The 22,878-nt window shown below is 36.9% G+C and overlaps 1 protein-coding gene and 1 pseudogene across 3 annotated transcripts in view; both read left to right on the top strand.

Annotated features, from left to right (window-relative positions):
- LOC105495016 (spermatogenesis associated 6) overlaps window positions 1-22,878 on the top strand; it is a 170,283-nt gene that overhangs the window by 131,031 nt on the left and 16,374 nt on the right. The window lies entirely within an intron of this gene.
- The window catches only part of LOC139362379 (nuclear inhibitor of protein phosphatase 1 pseudogene), a 29,896-nt pseudogene continuing 7,018 nt past the window's right edge, over window positions 1-22,878 (top strand).

The following is a 22,878-nucleotide window of genomic DNA, read 5'->3' on the forward strand; positions in this document are numbered from 1 at the left end:
AATTCTAAATTAGAGTATTTGCATTCCATTTATATTCTTTCCTCTTTAAAGTTATTGATGTTATGCATTTAATTCTACATCTATTTTTGACTCCACAGTATATTGCTACTATTGTTTTGTATGGTAATATTGTTTTATATTTACTTACATACTTATCTTTTCTGATGATCTTTGTTTTTGGATTCTGTTTCCATTTTAGATAATTTCTCATTTGCATGGAAAATTCTCTTTAGTGTTTTGTTTGTTTTTTAGTGCAGGCCTACTGTGTGGACAATTTCTGTCATCTTTAATTGTCTTAAGTATCTACTAAATTTGTGAGTAATTTTTTCTCCCTCGGTATAGATGTCTACTTTGGCAGCTGTTTTTCTTCCTACACTTTAAAGGCACTATTCTATTATCTGATATCTTCCATCATTTTTTTGAGAAGTGTGTTGTTAGTCTTATTCTTGTTCTTTTGAAAGTAATGTCGTTTATCTCTGGCTTCTTTTCTTTGCTCTTCAGAGATGTAGTTTTATGTATTAACCTGCTTGGCGTACTCAGACTTTCTTCACTCAATCTTAGCTAAAAGGATAAGGAGCAATTCAGAGCATCTTGAATCTGTAAATTCATGACTTATATTGCTTGGGACATTCTAGCTCATTATCTCTTCAAATATGTCTTACTAACTATTATTTCTTACTCTTTGGGTATTCAATTACATCTGTTAAATCTTTTGATTGTGTCCCACAAGTTTCTTGCACTCTTTCCTTTTTTTATCATTCTATTTGCTATTTTACTGTGGATAGAAGAGAACAGAATCCAGGACTATCTCCACATAAACACAGTGGAGGGGTAAAGAATGGCTTTTAAAGAAAGATACCAGGTCATAATCATTTGACAAGCAATGCTTCTGATGCTTGTACAAGGGTGGAGTGACAAAACATGAGTTTTATGAGGCTTTAGATACATAGCCAGTTTCACTGGCTTATGAACCTTATAGTTCACTGATCTTGTCTTCTACTCATTCTGATCTGCTGTTAAATTCATCTATTATATTAGTTAATTTATTTTAGTAATTATATTTTTTAGATCTAAAATGTCTCCTTGATTCATTTTTATAGACACCACTTTTTGCAAGTCTTAAATTTTTTCTGTTTTACCCAACTTTTCACCTATTTTCTTGACCAAATTAATCCTAATTACTTTAAAGGTCTTCTAATACCTGGATTCTGTTTTTGATCTCGCTTACCAATAATATTGTCCTGACTCTTTGTATACTACTTATTATTTTAGAGCTAAATTCTAGACATTCTATGTCTATTCCTCTTCTAGGCAGGTAGCATCAAAGGCTAATAACCTTGATCCAAAAGGGACTGAACCAGGGTCAGTCTCTACTGATGATTTGGTGATTCTCAATTTGTCCTTAGTCAAAGTCCTGATAAATCGCAGTTGAGTCTTTTCAGGGCAGTAGGCTCCAGTGTTTTCAAATTATTAACCTTTTAGGTCCTTATCTTTTCAGTACCGAGAGACTGAGGCAATTTTTGTCCTGCTAAAAGGTTTTAGGCTTAGTTTATTATATTTTTACACTAGGAAGCTTCAGAAATTGGTCATGTATTTCAGTCCCCTACTCTCTGGTTTTGTCACGTATCTCTGCATAATTACCAGTTATGTTGAGCAGTATCAGCTCTATGACAAAGACCAGTTTCTACTAATCTGAGAAGTCAAGTGTCCTCAGGGTAAAAGGTGCTTGCAAGTAGTCAAATGTCAACTCATCGGTTCTTTTCTAGGCTTTCAACTCTCAAATGTTGTTAAAGTCATTCTTTGTGATACATTTTAAGTAACATATGATTGTAAGACATGTTTTGTTTGCTTTTCAGAGACTTTGGATTAGCTTATTTTACCCCCAACCTGGCACAGCTTGAGAATTTAGACAATATCTTGACAAGGAACTTTTATATATTTGAGGCCTTTCCTGTTTTCAGTTTTACCTCTTAGCCTTGTGTGATTCTCACACTAAAAACATCTTGCCTGTTTCTCCATTCTTAGAAATAGCCTTAGCATCTGTTGCCAAGACCCAATTTTTTATCCTAGGTAGTCCCAGATTTTCAACTATCTCCAGGTTAAAAACCTTTATAGTCTCAACAATCAACGTTTTGGTTCTTGTGTTTTCAGGGCCTGTGCCCTGGTAGATCCTTATCTTTTAAGTGTCATGAGACAGCAGAAAGATACATTTTGCTTTTCAGATGTGTTTGGTGTAGCTTTATACCCTCTGGTCCTAAGCAACTTCTTAAGTCAACAAATACAATAATTGTGAAACTGGCTATGTATCTAAAGCCTCATAAAACTCACATTTTGTCACTCCACCCTTGTACAAGCATCAGAAGCATTGCTTGTCAAATGATTATGACCTGGCATCTTTCTTTAAAAGCCATTCTTTACCCCTGCACTGTGTTTATGTGGAGATAGTCCTGGATTCTGTTCTCTTCCATTGCGATTGTATATATGTGAGTCATTCTTGATTTTCTTCTATTTTATTGGTTTAATTATCTATTTTTGTACTAACGTAGTTTCTCAATTTACTATAGGTTTATAGTAACTCTTTATATCTAATGACGTAACTCCTTCACCGTTGTTCTTGCTTCACAATTGCTTTTGTTGTTCTTGGTTCTTTTAATTTCCATCTGTATGTCAAAATCATCAGCTTGCCAGAACCCACTAAGATTTTGATTGAGACTACATTGAATCTATACTTTGATTGGAGAACTGGCATCTTAACAATATTCAGTCTTCCAGTGCATGACATTGTGTCTTTATTAATTTAGATCTTTAATTTCCACCAATAATTTGTGATAATTTTCATTTCATAGATCTAGCATGTCTTTCTATATATTTAGCTCTAGATGTTTGATATTTTTATGCTATTATACATTATACCTTTTACAATTCTATTTTTTTTTTTTTGGTATGATGAATGTCATTTACCTGTTTTCAGTGATCTGTAGTCCACTGACCTGCCTACATTCATTCATTAATGTTAATATACATTGTAGTTTTTGAATTTTTGAGCGTTCTAATATATAGTAATATAATCTGTAAACAATGCTAGTTTTAAATCTCCCACTTTAATCTTTATGCATTTTATTTTTCTTGTTTTGTTATGTTATTTAGGGTTTCTAAAATAGTATCAAATAGAAGTGGTGATAGTTTCTTGTTCAACATGAAAGATGAAAGGTTTTTATAATTTGAAATTAAATATGATACTTTTTGTAGATTTCTTGTCAGTATTCTTTGTCAGATTACATAAATTCCTTATTTTCTAATATTTTTTATTTTAAAAAATTACAAATATAAGGTTTTATTCCATTGTACCTACTGAGGTGATTATTCTGCTACCCCTCCTTATTTTAATATAGCAAATTACTTGATTTTCAAGTCTTAAACCATGGTCACATTCTTGAAACAAATCTCTTGGTCATGATTTTCTTAAAAACATAATTAGACCTAAAACTATAAAAACCCTAGAGCATAACCTAGGTAATACCATTCAGGACATAGGCATGGGCAAGGTCTTCATGTCTAAAACACCAAAAGCAATGGCAACAAAAGCCAAAATGGACAAATGGGATATAATTAAACTAAAGAGCTTCTGCACAGCAAAAGAAACTACCATCAGAGCGAACAGGCAACCTACAGATTGGGAGAAAATTTTTGCAATCTACTCATCTGACAAAGTGCTAATATCCAGAACCTACGAAGAACTCAATCAAATTTACAAGAAAAAAAAAAAACCCATCAAAAAGTGGGCAAAGGCTATGAACAGACACTTCTCAAAAGAAGACATTCATACAGCCAACAGACACATGAAAAAATGCTCAACATCACTCGCCATCAGAGAAATGCAAATGAAAACCACAATGAGATACCATCTCACACCAGTTAGAATGGCAATCATTAAAAAATCAGGAAAACAACAGGTGCTGGAGAGGATGTGGAGAAATAGGAACACTTTTACACTGTTGGCGGGACTGTAAACTAGTTCAACCATTGTGGAAAGCAGTGTGGCGATTCCTCTTGGATCTAGAACTAGAAATACCATTTGATCCAGCCATCCCATTACTGGGTATATACCCAAAGGATTATAAATCATGCTGCTATAAAGACACATGCACACGTATGTTTATTGCGGCATTATTCACAATAGCAAAGACTTGGAATCAACCCAAATGTCCATCAGTGACAGATTGGATTAAGAAAATGTGGCACATATACACCATGGAATACTATGCAGCCATCAAAAAGGATGAGTTTGTGTCCTTTGTAGGGACATGGATGCAGCTTGAAATCATCATTCTCAGCAAACTATCACAAGAACAGAAAACCAAACACTGCATGTTCTCATAGGTGGGAATTGAACAATGAGATCACTTGGACACAGGAAGGGGAACATCACACACTGGAACCTATTGTGGGGAGGGGGGAGGAGGGAGGGATAGCATTAGGAGATATACCTAATGTAAATGACGAGTTAATGGGTGCAGCACACCAACATGGCACATGTATACATATGTAACAAACCTGCACATTGTGCACACATACCCTAGAACTTTAAGTATAATAATAATAAAAAAAGATGTATCCTAGCAGATGAAAACATAGAATAATTAAACTAATCAATAAACAAACTGATTTATATAAAAAGTATAATCACTGGTTTCAATTTGCTAATATTGTACCTTAGATTTTTGCATCCAAGTTAATGACAGTGATTGGTCTGCAAGTTTCCTTTCTTGTAATATTCTCCTCAGATTTTGGCTGACCTCATAAAAAGGAAATATTGATTGGAAAATATTCCCAGCCTTTCTCAGGCAGCATCTATGCGAGATTATTTCCTTCTTAAATGTTTCGAACAAGCCTGTTTTTGTGGGATAGTTTTCAGTAATGGATATAATTTCTTTAATATCAACAGTTATTTGGGTTTTCTATAACTTGTTCAGTTTAGTTTTATTAGGAATTTTCCTGTTTCATTTATATTATCAAACTGAATGATATAAAGATTTTCATGATACCTTCCTATGCTATTTTTTCTTAAATATATTTACTTTTATTTTAGGTTCAGGGGTACATGTATAGATTTGTTATATAGGTAAACTCATGACTCACGACTTTGTTCTACAGAATATTTCCTCACAGGGGTACTAAGCATAGTACTTGACTTTTTTTTTTCTTGAACTTCTCTCTCCTCTTCTCTTCCTCCCTTGAGGAGGCCCCATGGTCTGTTGTTGCCCTCTTTTTGTCCATGTGTTCTCATTAATTAGCAAGAGCTGTGGTATTTGATTTTATGTTCCTGCAATACTTTGCTAAGGATAATGGCCTCCAGCTCCATCCATGTTCCTGCAAAGGATGTGATCTCTTTCTTTTTAATGGTTGCATAGTATTCCATGGTATATATGTACCACATTCTCTTTATCCAGTCTACTGTTGATGGGCAGTTAGACTGATCACATGTCTTTGCTATTGTGAATGGTGCTGCAGTGAATATACACATGCATGTATCTTTGTGGCAGAATAGTTTATATTCATTTGAATATATACCCAGGCACAGGATCACTGGGTTGAATGGTAGTTCTGTCTTAGGTTTTTGAGAAATCACCATACTGTCTTTCACAATGGTTGAACTAATTTACACTCCAACCAACAGTGTATAAACATTCCTTTTGTCTGCAATCTTACTGTTATTTTTTGACTTTTTAATGATTGCCATTCTGACTGATGAGCGATGCTATCTTATTGTTGTTTTTATTTGAATTTCTCTGATGATTAGTGATATTGTACAGTTTTTCATATACTTGTTAGTGCATTATATGCCTTCTTTTGAAAAGTGTTCATGTCCTTTGCCCAGTTTTTAATGGGATTGTTCACTTTTTGCTTATGTGTGTTTATTTAAGTTCCCTGTAGATTCTAGATGTTAGATCTAGATGTATCGTTTGTCAGATGTATCGTTTACAAATATTTTCTTCCTTTCTGTAAGTTGTCTGTTTACTCTGTTAATAGTTTCTTTTGCTGTGCAAAACCTCTTTCATTGAATTAGGCCCCATTTGTCATTTTTGCTTTTGTTGCAATTGCTTTGGACATTTTCTATCATGAAATCTTTGCCTGTTCCTATGTCAAAAATGGTATTGACTAGGTTATCTTCCAGAGTTTTTACAGTTATAGGTAAAAAGACATTTAGGTCTTTAATCAATCTTGAGTTGATTTTTGCATATGGTCTAAGAAAGTGGTCCAGTTTCAATCTTCAGCTATCCAGTTATTCCAGCACCATTTTTTGAGTAGGGAATCCTTTCCCCATTGCTTGTTTTTGTCAGCTTTGTCAAAGATCAGATGGCTGTACGTGAGTGGCTTTATTTCTTGACTCTCTCTTCCGTTCTATTGGCCTGTGTGTCTACTTTTGTACCAGTACCATGGTGTTTTGGTTACTCTAGCCTTGTAGTATGGTTTGAGGTCAGGCAGTGTGATTCATCCAGTTTTTTTTTTTTTTTTTTTTTTCCCCCCCCAGGATTGCCTTGGCTTTTCAGGCTCTTTTTTGTTCCATATGAATTTTAGAATAGTTTTTTTTTCTAATTATTTGAAGAATGTCATTGATAGTTTGATAGGAATAGCCTTGAATTTGTAAATTGCATTGAACAGTATGGTAATTTTTTAATGATATTTATTCTTCCTATCCATGAGCAGGGGATTTTCTTCCATTTTTTGGTGTCAATTCTGATTTTTTTAGCAGTTTTATAATTCTCATTGTAGAGATCTTTCACCTCCCTGGTTAGCTGTACTTCTTGGTATTTTATTCTTTTTGTGGCAGTTGTGAATGGTATTGCGTTCCTGATTTGGCTCTTGGCTTGGGTGCTGGTAGTGAATAGGAATGCTACTGATTTTTGTACATTGATTTTGTATCCCAGAACTTTACCCAAGTTGCTTATCAGCTCAAGGAGCTTTGGGGCCAAGATCATGGGGTTTTTAAAATACAAAATCATGTCATATACACACAGGGATCGTTTTACTTCTTCTTTTCCTATTTGAATGCCTTTTGTTTCTTTCTCTTGCCTGATTGCTGTGGCCAGGACTTAAAATATTATGTTGAATAGGAGTGGTGAGAGAGGGCATCCTTGTGCCGATTTTCAAGCGGAATGCTTCCAGCTTTTTCCCATTCAGTGTGATGTTAGTTGTGGGTTTGTCATGGATGGCTCTTACTGTTTTGAAGTATATTCTTTCAGTGCCAAGTTTCTTTAGGGTTTTTAACATGAAAGATTGTTGAATTTTGTCAAAAGCCTTTTCTGTATTCATTGATACAATCATATGGTTTTTGTCTTTAGTTCTGTTTATGCAATGAGTCACATTTATTGATTTGCATATGTTGAACTAACCTTGCATCCCAGGGATTAAAGTCTACTTGATTATGGTGGCTAAGCTTTTTGATGTGCTACTGGATTCAGTTTGCTGGTATTTGGTTGAGGATTTTTGCTTCTATGTTCATCAAGGGTATTGGGTGGAAGTTTTCTTTTTTGTTGTGTCTCTTCCAGGTTTTGGTATCAGGATGGTACTGGCCTCATTGAATGAGTTGAGGAGGAGTACCTTCTGAATTTTGGGGAATAGTTTTAGTAGGAATGGTACCAGCTCTTCTTTGAACATCTGGTAGAATTTGGCTGTAAATCTATCTGATTCTTGGCTCTTTTTGGTTGGTAGGCTATCGATCACTGAATCAGTTTCAAAGCTTGTTATTGGTCTGTTCACAGATTCTATTTCTTCCATCTTTAGTCTTGGGAGGATATGTATGTCCAGGAGTTTATCCATTTCTTCTAGATTTTCTAGTCTGTGTGCATAGAGGTATTCATAGTAATCTCTGATGGTTATTGGTATTTCTGTGGAACAGTAGTAATATTCCCTTTGTCATTTCTTATAGTGTTTATCTTGATATGCTCTCTTTTCTTGTTTTTTTATCTAGCTGGCTGTCTTTTTAATTTGTTAAAGAAACCAATTCCTAGATTTGTTTATCTTTTGTATGTTTTCTTATGTCTCTGTTTCCATCAGTTCAGCTCTGATTTTGGTTATTCCTTGTCTTCTGCTACTTTTAGAGTTTGTTTGCTCTTGTTTCTCTATCTCTTCTAGTTGTGATGTTATGTTGTTTGTTTGAGATCTTTCTAACTTTTTGATGCAGGTATTCAGTGCTATAAATTTCCCTCTTAACACTGCCTCACCTGTGTCCCAGAGATTCTGATGTGCTGTGTCTTTGTTCTCATTAATTTCAAAGAACTTCTTAATTCCTGACTATATTAGTCAGGGTTCTCTAGAGGGACAGAACTAATAGGATATATGTATACATGACAAAGAGTTTATTAAGGAGAGTTGACTCACATGATCACAAAGGTATCCCATGATGGGCTCTCTGCAAGTTGTGGAGCAAGGAAGCCAGTAGTGGCTCATTCTGAGTCCCAAAATCTCAAAAGTAGGGAAGCCGACAGTGCAGCCTTCAGTCTGTTGCCATGGCAAACCACTGGCGTATATCCAAGAGTCCAAAATCCAAAGAACTTGGAGTCTGATGTTTGAGGGCAGGAAGCATCCAGCATGGGAGAAAGACTGAAGGCTGAAAGACTCAGCAAATCAGCTTCTTCCACCTTAATCTGCCTGGTTTTCCTAGCCATGCTGGTAGCTGATTGGATGGTGCTCACCCACATTGTTGGTGACTCTTCCTGAGGATGGGTCTTCTTCTCACAGTTCACCTACTCAAATGTTAATCTCTTCTGGTAACACCCAGATACACCCAGACACAATACTCTGCATCCTTCAGTCCAATCAAGTTGGCACTTAACATTAACCATCACACTGCCTTAATTTGATAATTAACCCGAGTTATTCTGGAGCAGGTTGTTTAATTTCCATGTAATTGTATGGTTTTGAGAGATTCTCTTGACCTTGATTTCTATTTTTATTGTACTGTGGTCCAAGAGTGTGGTTGGTATGGTTTTGCTGTTTTTGAATTTGTTGAGGATTGTTTTACATTTGATTGCATGGCTGATCTTACAGTATGTACCATGTGGTGATGAAAAGAATGTATATTCTGTTGCTTTTGGGTGGAAAGTTATGTAGCTATCTATTAGATCCATTTGGTCAAGTGTTGAGTTCAGGTCCTGAATCTCTTGGTTAATTTTCTGTCTCAGGGATCTGTCTAATACATCAGCGGGGTATTGAAGTCTCCACTATTATTCTGTGGGAGTCTGAGACTCTTTGAAGTTCTCTAAGAATTTGCTTTATGAATCTGGGTGCACTTGTGGGGGGTACACATTAATTTAGGTCTTCTTGTTGAATTAAGCCCTTTACCCATTATGTAATGCCCTTCTTTGTCTTCTTTGATGTTCGTTGGTGTAAACTCTCTTGTTTGAAATTAGGATAGCATACTCTGCTTTTTTCAGTTTTCCATTTGTTTGGTAGACTTTTCTTCATCCCTTTATTTTAAGCCTATTGATGACATTGCATATGAGCTGGGTCTCTTGAAGATAGCATACTATTGGGTCCTGTTTCTTTATCCAGTTGGCAGCCACTCTGTGCCTTTTAATTGGGGCACCTAACCCATTTACATTCAAGTTTCTTATTGATATGTGTGGATTTGATCCTGTTCTCATTTTGTTAACCGGTTGTTATGCAGACTTGTTTGTGTGGTGGCTTTATAAGTGTCACTGGTGTGTGTACTTACATGTGTTTTTGTAGTACCTGGTAATGGTCTTTCCTTTCCGTATTTCATACTTCTTTCATGACCTCTTGTAAGGCAGGTCGGGTGTTAACAAATTCCCTCAGCATTTGTATAGGCTCAAATTGAAAAGGATCATATTTCTCCTTCATTTATGATGCTTAGTTTGACTGGATATGAAATTCATGGTTGGAATTTTTTTCTTTATGAATGTTGAATACAGGTCCCCAATCTCTTCTGGTTTGTAGGGTTTATGTTGAGAGGTCCTCTGTCAGTCTGATAGGGTTCCCCTAGTAAGTGACCTCCCGTTTATTCTCTAGCTGCCTTTATCATTTTTTCTTTCATTTCAACCTTGGAGTATCAGATGGTTATGTCTTGGGATGATCTTTTTGTGAAGTATCTTGCAGGAATTCTTCTCATTTCCTGAATTTGAATATCAGCCTCTCTAGCTAGGATGGGGAAGTTCTCATGGATGATACTGTGAAATATGTTTTCCAAGTTACTTCCTTTGTCCTTATGTCTTTCAGGGATGCCAGTAACTTGCAGATTAGGCATCTTTACATAATCCCGTATTTCCAGGAGGTTTTGTTCATTCCTTTTCAATTCTTTTTTTTATTCTTGTCTGACTGTTGTATTTAAGAAAGCGAGTCTTCAAGCCCTTAGATTCTTTCATCACTTGGTCTGCTGTTAATACTTGTGATAGTATTATGAAATTTTTGTAGGTTTTTTTTTTTTTTTTTTGCTGTATCAGGTTGGTTATGTTCTTCTCTATACTGGCTATTTTTTCTGTCAGCTCCTGTGATTACGTGATTATTAGCTTCTTTGCATTGGGTTTCAACAGTCTCCTGAATCTTGACGATCTTCATTCCTATTCATATTCTGAATTCTATTTCTGTCATTTCGGCCATCGCAGCCCAGTTAAGAACCCTTGCTAGAGAGTTAGTGTGGTTGTTTGGAGAAAAGAAGGCACTCTGACTTTTTGGGTTGTCAGAGTTCTTCTGTTGTTTCTTTCTTATCTTTGTGGACTTACGTTCTTTCAGTCTTTGAATTTGCTGTCCTTTGAATGGATTGTTTTGCTTTTTTTCTTCTTTAATGCCCTTGTTGGGGGTTTGATTATGGTATAAAGTGTGTTTGTTTGACTGCCTTCTATTCTAGTCTACTCCTGGGTCTTGGAGGAGCCCCCTCTGCAATTACTGTCTTCCTGTCTGTATTTCTTTTGTTGGGGGTTGTAGTCCATGGGGCTCCCTCAGGCTGGGCCATCAGTTGGCCAGCTAACTGTGCCCTTGCCCATAGTCTGCTGTTTATGTGCTTCCTAGGGGAAAGATAGGGTTGTGTCTACTCACAGAGTTCAGGTGGAAGTGGGACTTTTGGGTTGGAAACTCTTCCTGGGTATTGCCTGTCTTACTATGGGTGGCTAGGGATTGGTGGGGTTGCCAGTCCTGCCTTTCAGGTTTTTTTCAGGGCAACAAGAGGCTGTGCCCCTCAACATATTCGGGCAAACGTAGGGCCACTGGGCTGGAAAACCTAGCAGGTGTTGCCTGCCTGGCTGTGATTGGAAGGGGTTATAGGGTCATGCAGCCTGCCATTCAGGCATTTCCCAGAACAACAGGAGGCTGCACCCTCCAGCCAGGCTCACACAGAAGCAAGGCAGCTGGGCTAGAAGCTCTAGAAGGTGTTGCCCACCTGGATACTAGTGGTGGTGGTAGGTGGGGTCTCTTGCTCTGCCATCCAGATGTTTCCTGTGACAACTGGAAGCTGCACCCTCCAGCTGACCTTACACAGCAGTGGAGCCACTGGGCCAGAGGCTCTAACAGGTGTCACCTGCCTGGCTACCAGTGACTGGGGCTGTTGGGGTCTCATGCTCTGTGGTCTGGATGTTTTATGTGACAACAGGAGGCTACACTTTCCAGCTGAGTTCACACAAAAGTGGGACCTCTGAGCTGGACACTCTAGCAAGCATTGTAGAGTGTCCTACCAGTGGTGGGGGTGGGAGGATTGACTGACTGAGTTTGAACCAAAGTACAACTGCTGGACCAGAAGTTGCCACTGAGGCCTGGCTGGCACACAATGGTGGAGCAATGTTACTGCTCCCTGGCACCGCAGCTGACTGGACCCTCTATTGGGTTTGTGGCACTGGTGCTTGTCTGCTCCAGGGCCCAAGGCTCATGGCAGTCCTCTTGGACTCAGAAGTTGCCCCTGCAAAATTTCCGCGTGGCTCTCTGCCTCAGTCTAGAAGTACTGTGGAGGAAGGTGCAGGGTGGGGGACAGGGTGATTCTCCTGTTCCCGGTCTTGCACAGGTCCCTGTGGGGAGTATAAATTCCCCTATGGACTGTCACTCACCCTTTCCAGTTTTGGAGGGGTCCTCCTGGCTCTGCACTGAGCCCAGATGGGCTGGTGCCCAGCTTTACTCCTTTGTGTTCTCTGTGTTCCTCTGCCCTGGTGGATCCCAATGTGGTTTCTCATATGCCTGCAGCAACCGTGTTCATCAGCCCTTTTGCTCCCTCTCCCTGACAGTGACACAAATAAGCTGCTTCTAGTCTGCCATACTGGCCCTGCCCACTTTTAAACACAACTATAGAATTTATAAGCATATGAGTATCTCCCTTTTCAATCATGATAATAGTAATTTGAGTTTAATTTGTCCCCCTGTATTTTAAGAATTTGTTCATGTTATTATTCTTTTTAAATAACAGTTTGTGTCGCTTTTTACTTGTCTGGGACAAGTTTTTTCTGTTACATTAACTTATGCTAAAAGTTTTATGTTCTACTTTTTCTTTTAGTCTTTTAAAGTGGAGGCTTATGTTGTTGATGTTAAGTCTTTTCTAATCTATACATTTAAGAATGTAATTTTCCCTCTACGCCACTGCTTTAGATGCCTCTAATAATTTTTATGTTGTTATTCACTTCAAAATATATTCTAATTTCTATTGTGATTTCTTCATTGACTCTGTGGTAATTTAGAAATGTATTTCTTAATTTTATCTTAGTTGGTTATTCTCTCACCTTTGGTTATTGACAGCTACTTTAATTTCTTCTCAGCTAGAGAATATACTTTGAATTATTTGAAATGTATTAGTATTTCATCAAGACCTGATATATAGTCACTTGTTAAGAATATGTACTCTTAACAAGTGTACAATATAGAGGGAAGCATTCTGTGTATGGTATTTCATGTTTATTATGGTGTTCAGATCTTTTCTATACTTACAGCAAAGTGTACAAAATTAATGAATTATTTACCCTCTTTTATCTGTAAAATAAATGTATCTACTTGAGATAATGAAAGCTAATAATATCACTTATCACTCAATTCTAAAGGCTTTTTATTTTTTTTAAAAAAAAGCTTTATTAAGATATAATTCACATACTATACAATTCACACATTTTAAGTACACAGTTCAATGGCTTTTATTATATTCAAAAAAGTCACATCTAATTTCAAAACATTTCATCACCCCACAGAGAAGATATTTTGTAACCACTGGGAGTCAGGTACCATTCTCCCCTTTCCTCATTTCTCCTCCACTCCTAAGCAGCAACCAATCCAATTCCTGTAGATGCCAATTCTGCACATTTCATATAAATTGAATCATACAATTCAATTGTATGATTGACTGCTTCTTATACTTAATATATTAAAGCCTTGCCCGTGTTGTAGTATATGTCACTTTATTCTTTTTTATATGGCTGGATGGTATTCCATTGCATAGATAATGACACATTTTTTTTTATCCATTCATCAGTTGATGGATGGATCATTTAGCTTGGTTCGTTGCCACTTTTTGGTTGTTAAAAAATAATACTGTCCACATTTATGTGATAAATCTATTTTGACCATTTTGAGGAATTGCCAAACTATTATTTATAATGGCTTACCATTTTGCCTTTTCACCTGGCATCCTTGCTGAACTTTGTTATTAGCTATCTTTTCTGATTATAGCCACCCTATTGTGCATGAAGTGGTGTCTTATTGGGGTTTTGATGTACATTTCCCTTCTGACTAATGATGTTGAGCATCATTTCATGCACTTATTGGTAATTTGTATATCTTCTTTGGAGAAATATATATTCAAATTATTTTCTGATTTTAAAATGTGGGTATCTTTTTATTGAGTTTTTTAAAAACTTCTTAAAATTTTAGACTTAGAAGGTACATTGTATGTTTGTTACATGGATATATTGTGTAATGTGGAAATCGGGGTTCTAGTATAATCATCACCCACATCACCCAAATATTGAGCATTGTGCCCAATAGGTAATGTTTCAGCCCATATTCGCCCTCTTCTCTCCACCATTTTTGGAGTCCCCAGTGTCTATTCTTTTCATCTTTATGTCCAGTGTGCCTATTGTTTATCTTCCACTTATAAATGAGAACATGTAGTATTTGATTTTATGTTTCTGAGTTAGTTCATTTAGGACATTGGCCTCCAGCTCTATCTGTGTTGCTGCAAAGGACATGATTTCATTCTTTTTATGGCTATATAGTGTTCCATGGTGTGTGTGTGTGTGTGTGTGTATATATATATATATTTATATATATTTATATATATCTCGCATTTTCTTTGCCCAAGTTTCATGACTTGGTTATTATCAACAGTGCTGCAATGAATATATGAGTGCAGATGCCTTTTTAATGTAATTATTTATTTTCCTTTGGGTAAATACCTACTAGTGGGATTATTGGCTCAAATTGTAATTCTATTTTTAGGTCTTTGACAGTCACCATACTGTTTTCCAAAGAGGTTGAATTAATTTTCATTTCCACGAACTGTGTGTAAGCGTTCCCTTTTCTCCACATTCATGCCAGCATCTGTTGTTTTTTGACTTTTTCATAGTTGCCATTCTGATGCATGTGAGATGATATCTCATTGTGGTTTTAATTTGCATTTCTCTGATGATTAGTGATGTTGAACATTTTTTTGTGTGTTTGTTAGCCGCTTTTATTCTTTTGAGGAATATCTGTTCAGGTCCTTTGCCTGTTTTTTGTTTTTTGGTTTTTTTTAATTGGTTTATCTTTTTTTAGTGTGTGTGGGAGTTGTTTGAGTTACTTGTGGATTCTGGATGTTAGTCCTTTGTCAAAGGCATAGTTCGCAAATATTTTCTCCTACTATGTAAGTTGTCTGTTTGCTATGTTGATTATATATTTTGTTCTACAGAACCTTTATAGTTTAAGTCCTATTTGTCTATTTTTGTTTTTGTTGCATTTGCTTTTGGGGTTTTTGTTATAAATTATTTGTCTAGAAAAACTAGAGTTTTTCCCTAGGTTTTCTTCCAGGCTTTTTATAGTTTCAGGTCTTGCATTTAAGTCTTTAACATATCATGAATTAATTACTGTATATGGTGAGAGATAAGGGTCCAAGTTTAATTCTGCATATGGCTAGCTAATTTTCCCAGCACTATTCATTGAATAAGATGTTCTTTCCCCATTTTGTTTTTGTCAACATTAGTTAATTGTGGGTATGTGGCTTTATTTCTGGATTATCTATTCTATTCCATTGATAATGTGTCTGTTTTTGTTCTAGTACCATGCTGTTTTAGTTACTATAGTTTTGTAATATAAGTTAAAGCTATCTAATGTGATGCTTCCAGATTTGTCCCTTTTGCTTTAGCTATTCAGAATTTTTTCTTTTTTTTGGTTTCATATGAACTTTAGGATTATTTTTTCTAATTCTTTGCAAAATGATGTTGGTAATTTGATAGGAATTTTGTTGAATCTGTAGATTGCTTTGGGTACTATGGTCATTTTAACATTACTGATCCTAACACACCATGAACATGGGATGTTTTTCCATTTGTTTGTGTCACTTACAACTTCAACAGTGTTGTAGTTCTTCTTGTAGAATTCTTTCACCTCCTTAGTTAAATGTATTCTTAGGTATATTTTTGTGTGTGTGGCTGTTGAAAATGGGATTGAATTCTTAATTTGACTCTCTGAAGGTTATTGGTTAATAGAAATGTAACTAATTTTTGTACACTAATTTTTAATTTTTTGCTTTGGGCCCACCAAATGGGAGGGGGAGATGCAAGATGGTAGCAGTTGCAAACTCTGGCTCCAGCCTCACGCTGCTCCACTGCCCAACCTGGGCGGGTAAGCCCCCTCCTGGTCGACATCTGGATGCAGTCAAATGAGACAAACTAATTGAGAAACTGATTATTGGTGAAAGTAAGTATTACTTATTTGGGAGAAACCTTGATTTGTGTGACTTTACCACTGAACACCAGTCTTGCACTCGGGTCCATGCTGCATTTGTCTACCACAAGCATCTGAGGAGAGTTTTCCTAATAGATCTCAACAGTACACACAGCACTTTCTTGGGTCACCTTCGGTTGGAACCTCACAAGCCTCAGCAAATTCCTATCAATTCCAGGGTCTCATTGACGCATCCACAAGGGCATACACTCTGTGTGAGACACTTCAGCCATTGCCATTGGCTGTGAAAGGAGTTGAGAAGATGGGTGAAGAGGATGATGAACTCAAGGGCTTACTGGGGCTTCCAGAGAAGGAAACTAAGCTTGATAACCTGACATAGTTCAACACTGCCCACAACAAGTGGATTTCCACCCTTACCATTGAGGAGGGAAATCTAGGCATTCCAAGACCAAAGAGGAAGAGGAAGAACTCATGGGTGACATTCAGTGAGGATGATGAGATCATTAACTCAGAGGATGTGGATCCCTCAGTTGGTCGATTCAGGAACTTAGTGCAAACTGCAGGGGTCTCAGTCCAGAAGAAGCAGGGGAGGGCCCTGGCTCCTTGGGCCTGGAGGAATCAGGGAGAAGGCGCATGCAGAACTTTGCCTTCAACGGAGGACATCCCCCACACACAGTGAAGCAGACTCCCAGCTTCCATGAGACAGCACTCATCGGTGGCTTGTTTATGCCATACCCAAACCTTGCCTCTGATGTGGACTTGACTCCTGTTGTGCCGGCAGCAGTGAACACGAACCCTGCACCAAACCTTGCCGTTCATAACCCTGAAACTGTAAATGAACCCAAGAAGAAGAAGTATGCAAAAGAGACTTGGCCAGGCAAGAATCCCACATCTTCCTTACTGATTTGATATTTTTGGTCATGGAGAAATGTGGGATTGGGTGGGAATAGTGTGGAAGGGTGATGGGGAGCTAGTGAACTAGGGAGAAAAACTTTCCATGTGTGCAGTATCAGTTTTGTTTTTTGGTGGAGTCCTTAGGTTTTTTCCAAATATAAAATTATGTCATCTACAAGGAAGGATAATTTGACTTGTTTGTTTCCAATAAAGTTGGATGCCCTTTATTTCTTTCTGGTCTGATTGCTCCACATAGGACTTCCAGTTCTATATTGAGTAACAGTGGTGAAAGTGAGCATCCTTGTCATGTTACAGATCTTAGGGGAAGGGCTTTCAGTTATTACCCACTCAGTATGATACTAGCTGTGGGTCTGTTGTATATGGCTTTTATTGTGTTGAGGTATGTTCTTTATATACTGAGTTTTTTGAGGGTTTTTATTATGAAGGGATGTTGAATTTTATAACATGCTTTTTTAGTATTAATTGAAATGATTACTTGATTTTTGTCCTTCATTCTGTTGATATGATGTATCACATTGATTGATTTGCATATGTTGAAGCATCCTTGCATCCCTGAAATAAATCTCACTTGGTCATGATAAACAATCTTGCTAATGTATTATCAAATTCGATTTGCTAGTATTTTGTTGAGAGTTTTTATATCAATGTTCATCAGGGTTATTGATCTGTAGTTTTCTTTCTTTGATGTGCCTTTGTCTGGTTTTGGTATCAGGATAGTACTTGACCATAGAATGCATTTGGAACTACTCCCTCCTCTATTGTTTGGAATTGTGTGTTTAGGATTGGTATTAGTTCTACTTCGAATGTTTGGGTTGCAAAGCATGATGGCTCATCCCTGTAATCCCAGCACTTTGGGAGGCCAAGGCAGGAGGATCTCTTGAACCCAGGAGTTTGATACCAACTTGGGCAACATGGTGAGACCTTGTCTCTACAAATAATAATAATAATAGAGTAAATAGGCATGGTGGCATGCATCTGTTGTCCTAGCTACTTGAGAGGCTGAGATGGGATAATTGCTTGAGTCCTGGCGGTCGAGGCTGCAGTGAGCTGTGATCACACCACTGTCCTCCAGCCTGGGCAACAGAGCGAGATCCCATCTCAAAAATAAAATAAAATAAAAATAAAGTAATAAAATAACAAAAATAAATGTTTGATAAAATTAGTGAATCCATCGAGCCCTGTGCTTTTCTTTGCTAGGAGACTTTTTATTACAGTTTTGATCTTATTATGTATTAGTCTGTTCAAGTTTTGGATTTCCTCATGGTAATCCAGGTTTTACGTGTTTAGGAATTTGTTTTACGTGTTTAGGAATTTGTACATTTTTTTCTAGGTTTTTCAATTTATGGAATACATACCACTGCTTGTAGTAGCCTCTAATGATCCTTTGAAATTCTGCCACATCTGTTGTAATGCCTTCTGTTTCATCTCTGTTTTTATTTATTTGGGTCTTCTCCTTTTTTTTTTCTTGGTGTGGCTAAAGATTTGTCAATTTTGTTTATCTTTTCTTTTATTATACTTTAAGTTCTGGGGTACATGTGCACAAGATGCAGGTTTGTTACGTAGGTATACATGTGCCATGTTGGTTTGCTGTACCCATCAACTCATCATTTACATTAGGTATTTCTCCTAATGCTGTCCCTCCCCCAGCCTTCCGCTCCCCGACAGGCCCTGGTATGTGATGTTCCCCTCCCTGTGTCCATGTGTTCTCATTGTTCAACTCCCACTTATGAGAGAGAACACGCAGTGTTTGCTTTTTCTCTTCTTATGTTACTTTACTAAGAATGATGGTTTCCAGTTTCATTCATGTCCCTTCAAAGGACATGAACTCATCCTTTTTTATGGCTGCATAGTATTCCATGGTGTATATGTGGCACATTTTCTTTATCCAGTCTGTCATTGATGGGCATTTGGGTTGATTTCAAGACTTTGCTCTTGTGAACAGTGCTGCAGTAAACATATGTGTGCATGTGTCTTTAGAGTAGAATGATTTATAATCCTTTGGGTATATTCATAGTAATGGGACTGCTAGGTCAAATGGTATTTCTGGTTCTAGATCCTTGAGGAATTGCCACACTGTCTTCCACAGTGGTTGAAGTAATTTACACTCCTGCCAACAGTATAAAAGTGTTCCTATTCCTCTGCATCCTTTCCAGCATCTGTTATTTCCTGACTTTTTAATGATCACCATTCTAACTGGCATGAGATGGTATCTCATTGTGGTTTTGATTTGCATTTCTCTAATGACCAGTGATGATGAGCATTTTTTCATGTATGTTGGCTGCATAATGTCTTCTTTTGAAAAGTGTCTGTTCATATCCTTTGCCCATTTTTTGATGGGGTTGTTTGTCTTTTTTTCTTGTAAATTTTTTTAAGTTCTTTGTAGATTCTGAATATTAGCCCTTTGTCAGATGGATAGATTGCAAAAATTTTCTCCCAATCTGTAGGTTGCCTGTTCACTCTTATGATAGTTTCTTGAAGCTCTTTAGTTTAATTAGATCCAATTTGTCTATTTTGGCTTTTGTTTCCATTGCTTTTGGTGTTTTAGTCATGAAGACTTTGCCCATGCCTATGTCCTGAATGGTATTGCCTAGGTTTTCCTCTAGGGTTTTTATGGTTTTAGGTCTTACATTTAAATCTTTAATCCATCTTGAGCTAATTTTTATATAAGGTGTAAGGAGGGATCCAGTTTCAGCTTTCTACATATGACTAGCCAGTTTTCCCAGCACCATTTATTATATAGGGAATCATTTCCCCATCGCTTGTTTTTGTCAGGTTTGTCAAAGATCAGATGGTTGTAGATGTTTGGTGTTATTTCTGAGGCCTCTGTTCTGTTTTATTCATCTTTTGTATTGTTTTATTCAATTCAACTTTATTTATTTCTTTAGTATTTCTTTACTGCTACTAATTTTGGCTTTGGTTTATTCTTGCCTTTCTAGTTCTTTAAGATACATCATTAGGTTGTTCATTTGAAGTATTTTATCTTTTCTTTTTTCCACCTACTTGTCGTCTTTTTAAATGTGGGCACTTACTGCTGTAAGCTTTCCTCTTAGTACTGCTTTTGCTGTATCCCATAGGTTTTGGTATGTTGTATTTTCATTTACATTTACTTTAATAAATTTTAAAATTTTCTTCTTAATATATTTATTGACCCACTGGTTATCCAGGAGCATGCTGTTTAATTTCCATCTCTTGGTATAGTGTCCAAAATTTCTCTTGTTATTGAGTTCCAGTTTTATTCCATTGTGGTCAGAGAAGACACATGATATAATTTCAACTTTTTAAGACTTGTTTTGTGGCCTGACATATGATTCACCCTTGAGAATGATCCATGTGCTGAGGAGAAGAATCTATATTCTGCACCCTTAGATGAACTGTTCTATAAATATATATTAGGTTTATTTAGTCTATAGTGCAGATTAAGTATGGTATTTCTTTGCTGATTTTATGTCTGGATGTCTGTCCGGTACTGAAAGTGGAGTGTTGAAGTCCGCATCTATTACTGTATTGGGATCTATCTCTTTATCTCTAATAATATTTGCTTTATGTATCTGGGTGCTCCAATGTTGGGTGATATTATTTATAATTGTTATAGCCTCTTGCTGAATTGATTGCTTTATCATTATATAGTGAACTTGTCTCTTTTTATAATTTTTGTCTTGAAATCTGTTTCATCTGATATAAGTTTAGCTACTTCTGCTCTTTTTTGATTTCCATTTGCATGAAATCTTTTCCCATTCCTTTGTTTTCAGTCTATGTGTGTCCTTATGGATGCAGTATGTTTCTTGTAGGTAAGAAATTGTTGACTATTTTTTTTTTAAATTTATTTAACCACTCCATGTCTTTTAAGTGGAGAAGTCAGTCCATTTTCATTCAGTATTGTTATTGATAAGTAAAGACTTACTTCTCCATTTTTGTTGTTTCCTGGTTGTTTTGTGGTCTTCCTTCTTTTCTTCCTGTCTTCCTGTTAGTGAAGGCGATTTTCTCTGACAGTGTGTTTTAATTTTTGGTTCTTTATTTTTTGTGTTATGTTGTATGTTTTTAGATTTGAAGTTAACATGAGGCTTGCAAATATGTCATAACCCTTTGTTTTAAACTGATGACAACACTGATTGTTTGAACAAACAAGCAAAAAGAAAATAAATAAAAACTCTACACTTTAATTTCATCTCCCCACTTTTTAATTTTTTGTTGTTTCTATGTTTATCTTACTTTACTGTCTATGTCTTGAAAAGTTGTCGTCTTTATTATTTCTGATAGGTTCATCTTTTAGTATTTCTACTGAAGATATGAGTAGTTTATATACCACAGTTAGTGTTACAATATTCTGTGTTTTTCTGTGTTTACTATTACCAGTAAGTTTTATACCTTTAGGTGATTTGTTATTGCTCATTAACATCCTTTTGTTTCATATTGAAGAACTCCCTTTTGCATTTCTCATAGGACAGGTCTGCTGTTGATGAAGTCCCTCGGCTCTTGTTTGTCTGGGAAAGTCTTTATTTCTCCTTAATGTTCAAAAGATCTTTTTGCCAAATATACTATTCTACAATAAAAGGTTTTCCTTCAGCACTTCAAATATATGTTGCTACCCTCTCCTGGCCTGTAAGGTTTCCACTGAGAAGTCAGCTTGCTGCCAGATGTTTTGGAGCTCATTTGTGTGTTACTTGTTTTTCTCTTGCTGCTTTTTGGATCTTTTCTTTATCTTTGGTATTCGGCAGTTGGATTATAAAATGTCTTGAGGTAGTCTTATATGGGTTAAATCTGCTTGGTGTGCTATAACCCTCTTGTACTTGAATACCAATATCTTTATCCAGGTTTTGGAAGTTCTCTGTTATTATCCCTTTGAATAAATGTTCTACCCCTATCTCTTTTTCTACCTCCTCTTTAAGGCCAATATCTCTTAGATTTGTCCTTTTGAGACTATTTGAGCAGTGGTGGTGACCGTTGTAGGAGACAAAGGACTCATCAACAGCCTCTGGGGACTGGGCTTTCAGAGAAATGGTGAGCTTCAGTGGTAGACCACAGGCAGGGAAGAGTGGCTGCGCTTGGGGGCATGACACTAAGGCAGGGGTGCCTTTTGCTGCAGTGAGCAGTGGAAGTGGGAAGTTGTGCGGTGCATTGTTTGCCCTCTTCTCCATGCTGTGAATGTGGTATCTGTCTTTGGGGCATGTGAAAGTGCCTGGCCTTCCTTCTTGGCGGGGTGCAGCATTTGGCACCAGGATGCTCAAGGATCACAAGCCTGTGGGATTCTACATGGGCTTGAGCAGTGCCTGTACACAATCCCCAGGCGTGTTAGTCTGGAGGTGCTGCAGCAGGGGTGCAGGGTCAACAGGGCTCTGCAGTGAATAGGATTACAAAGTTCTGTGATGGAAGGGTAAAATACTGAGGATCTCTTATTTAGCCATCCCTTCCCTGCTTTAGGGAACCTTTCCTAGCTCTGCGCCAGTCCTGCTTGGAGGGCTGCCTGACTTCACTGTCTTCTTTCCTTGATTTTCATGGCTTCTCTGGTGAATTTCACTGTGCTCTCTTAGACAATCTACTTGAAGTGTTAGTATTTCCTTGCTATTTTGATTGCTCTCCATGAGAGAGGCGCTCACTAGCTGCTTATAGTTATCTGCCTTATTATTGAATTTTCAGAGCTCTTTATATATTCTGGGTACAAGTCTCGTCTTAGATAATGTTTGCAAATATATTCTTCCATTCGTGGTTTGTCTTCCACCTTCTAATACTGTGTTTTGAAGCATAAATGTTTTTTAAATTTTGATGCAATCCAACTTTTCTATGTTTCCTTTGGTTGCTTTTGCTTAGGATATCTCAGAAATTGTTGCTTAGTCTAGGGACATAAACATTTATGCCTATGTTTTCTAAGAGTTTTGCAGTATTAGCCATTACATTTAGGTCATTGATCAATTTTGAGTTGATTTTTGTATTTTGTGTGAGATAGGGAGTCAAAGTTAATTATTTTTCATGTGGAAATCTGGTTGTCCCAGCACCATTTGTTAAAAAGATAATTCCCCCACTGAATTGTCTTGGCATCTTTATAAAAAAAATCAATTGACTATAAATGTATGGGTTTATTTCTGGATTCTCAATTCTGTTTCA

This window comes from Macaca nemestrina, chromosome 1, assembly GCF_043159975.1.
Source record: "Macaca nemestrina isolate mMacNem1 chromosome 1, mMacNem.hap1, whole genome shotgun sequence".
Classification (NCBI taxonomy): Eukaryota; Metazoa; Chordata; class Mammalia; order Primates; family Cercopithecidae; genus Macaca; species Macaca nemestrina.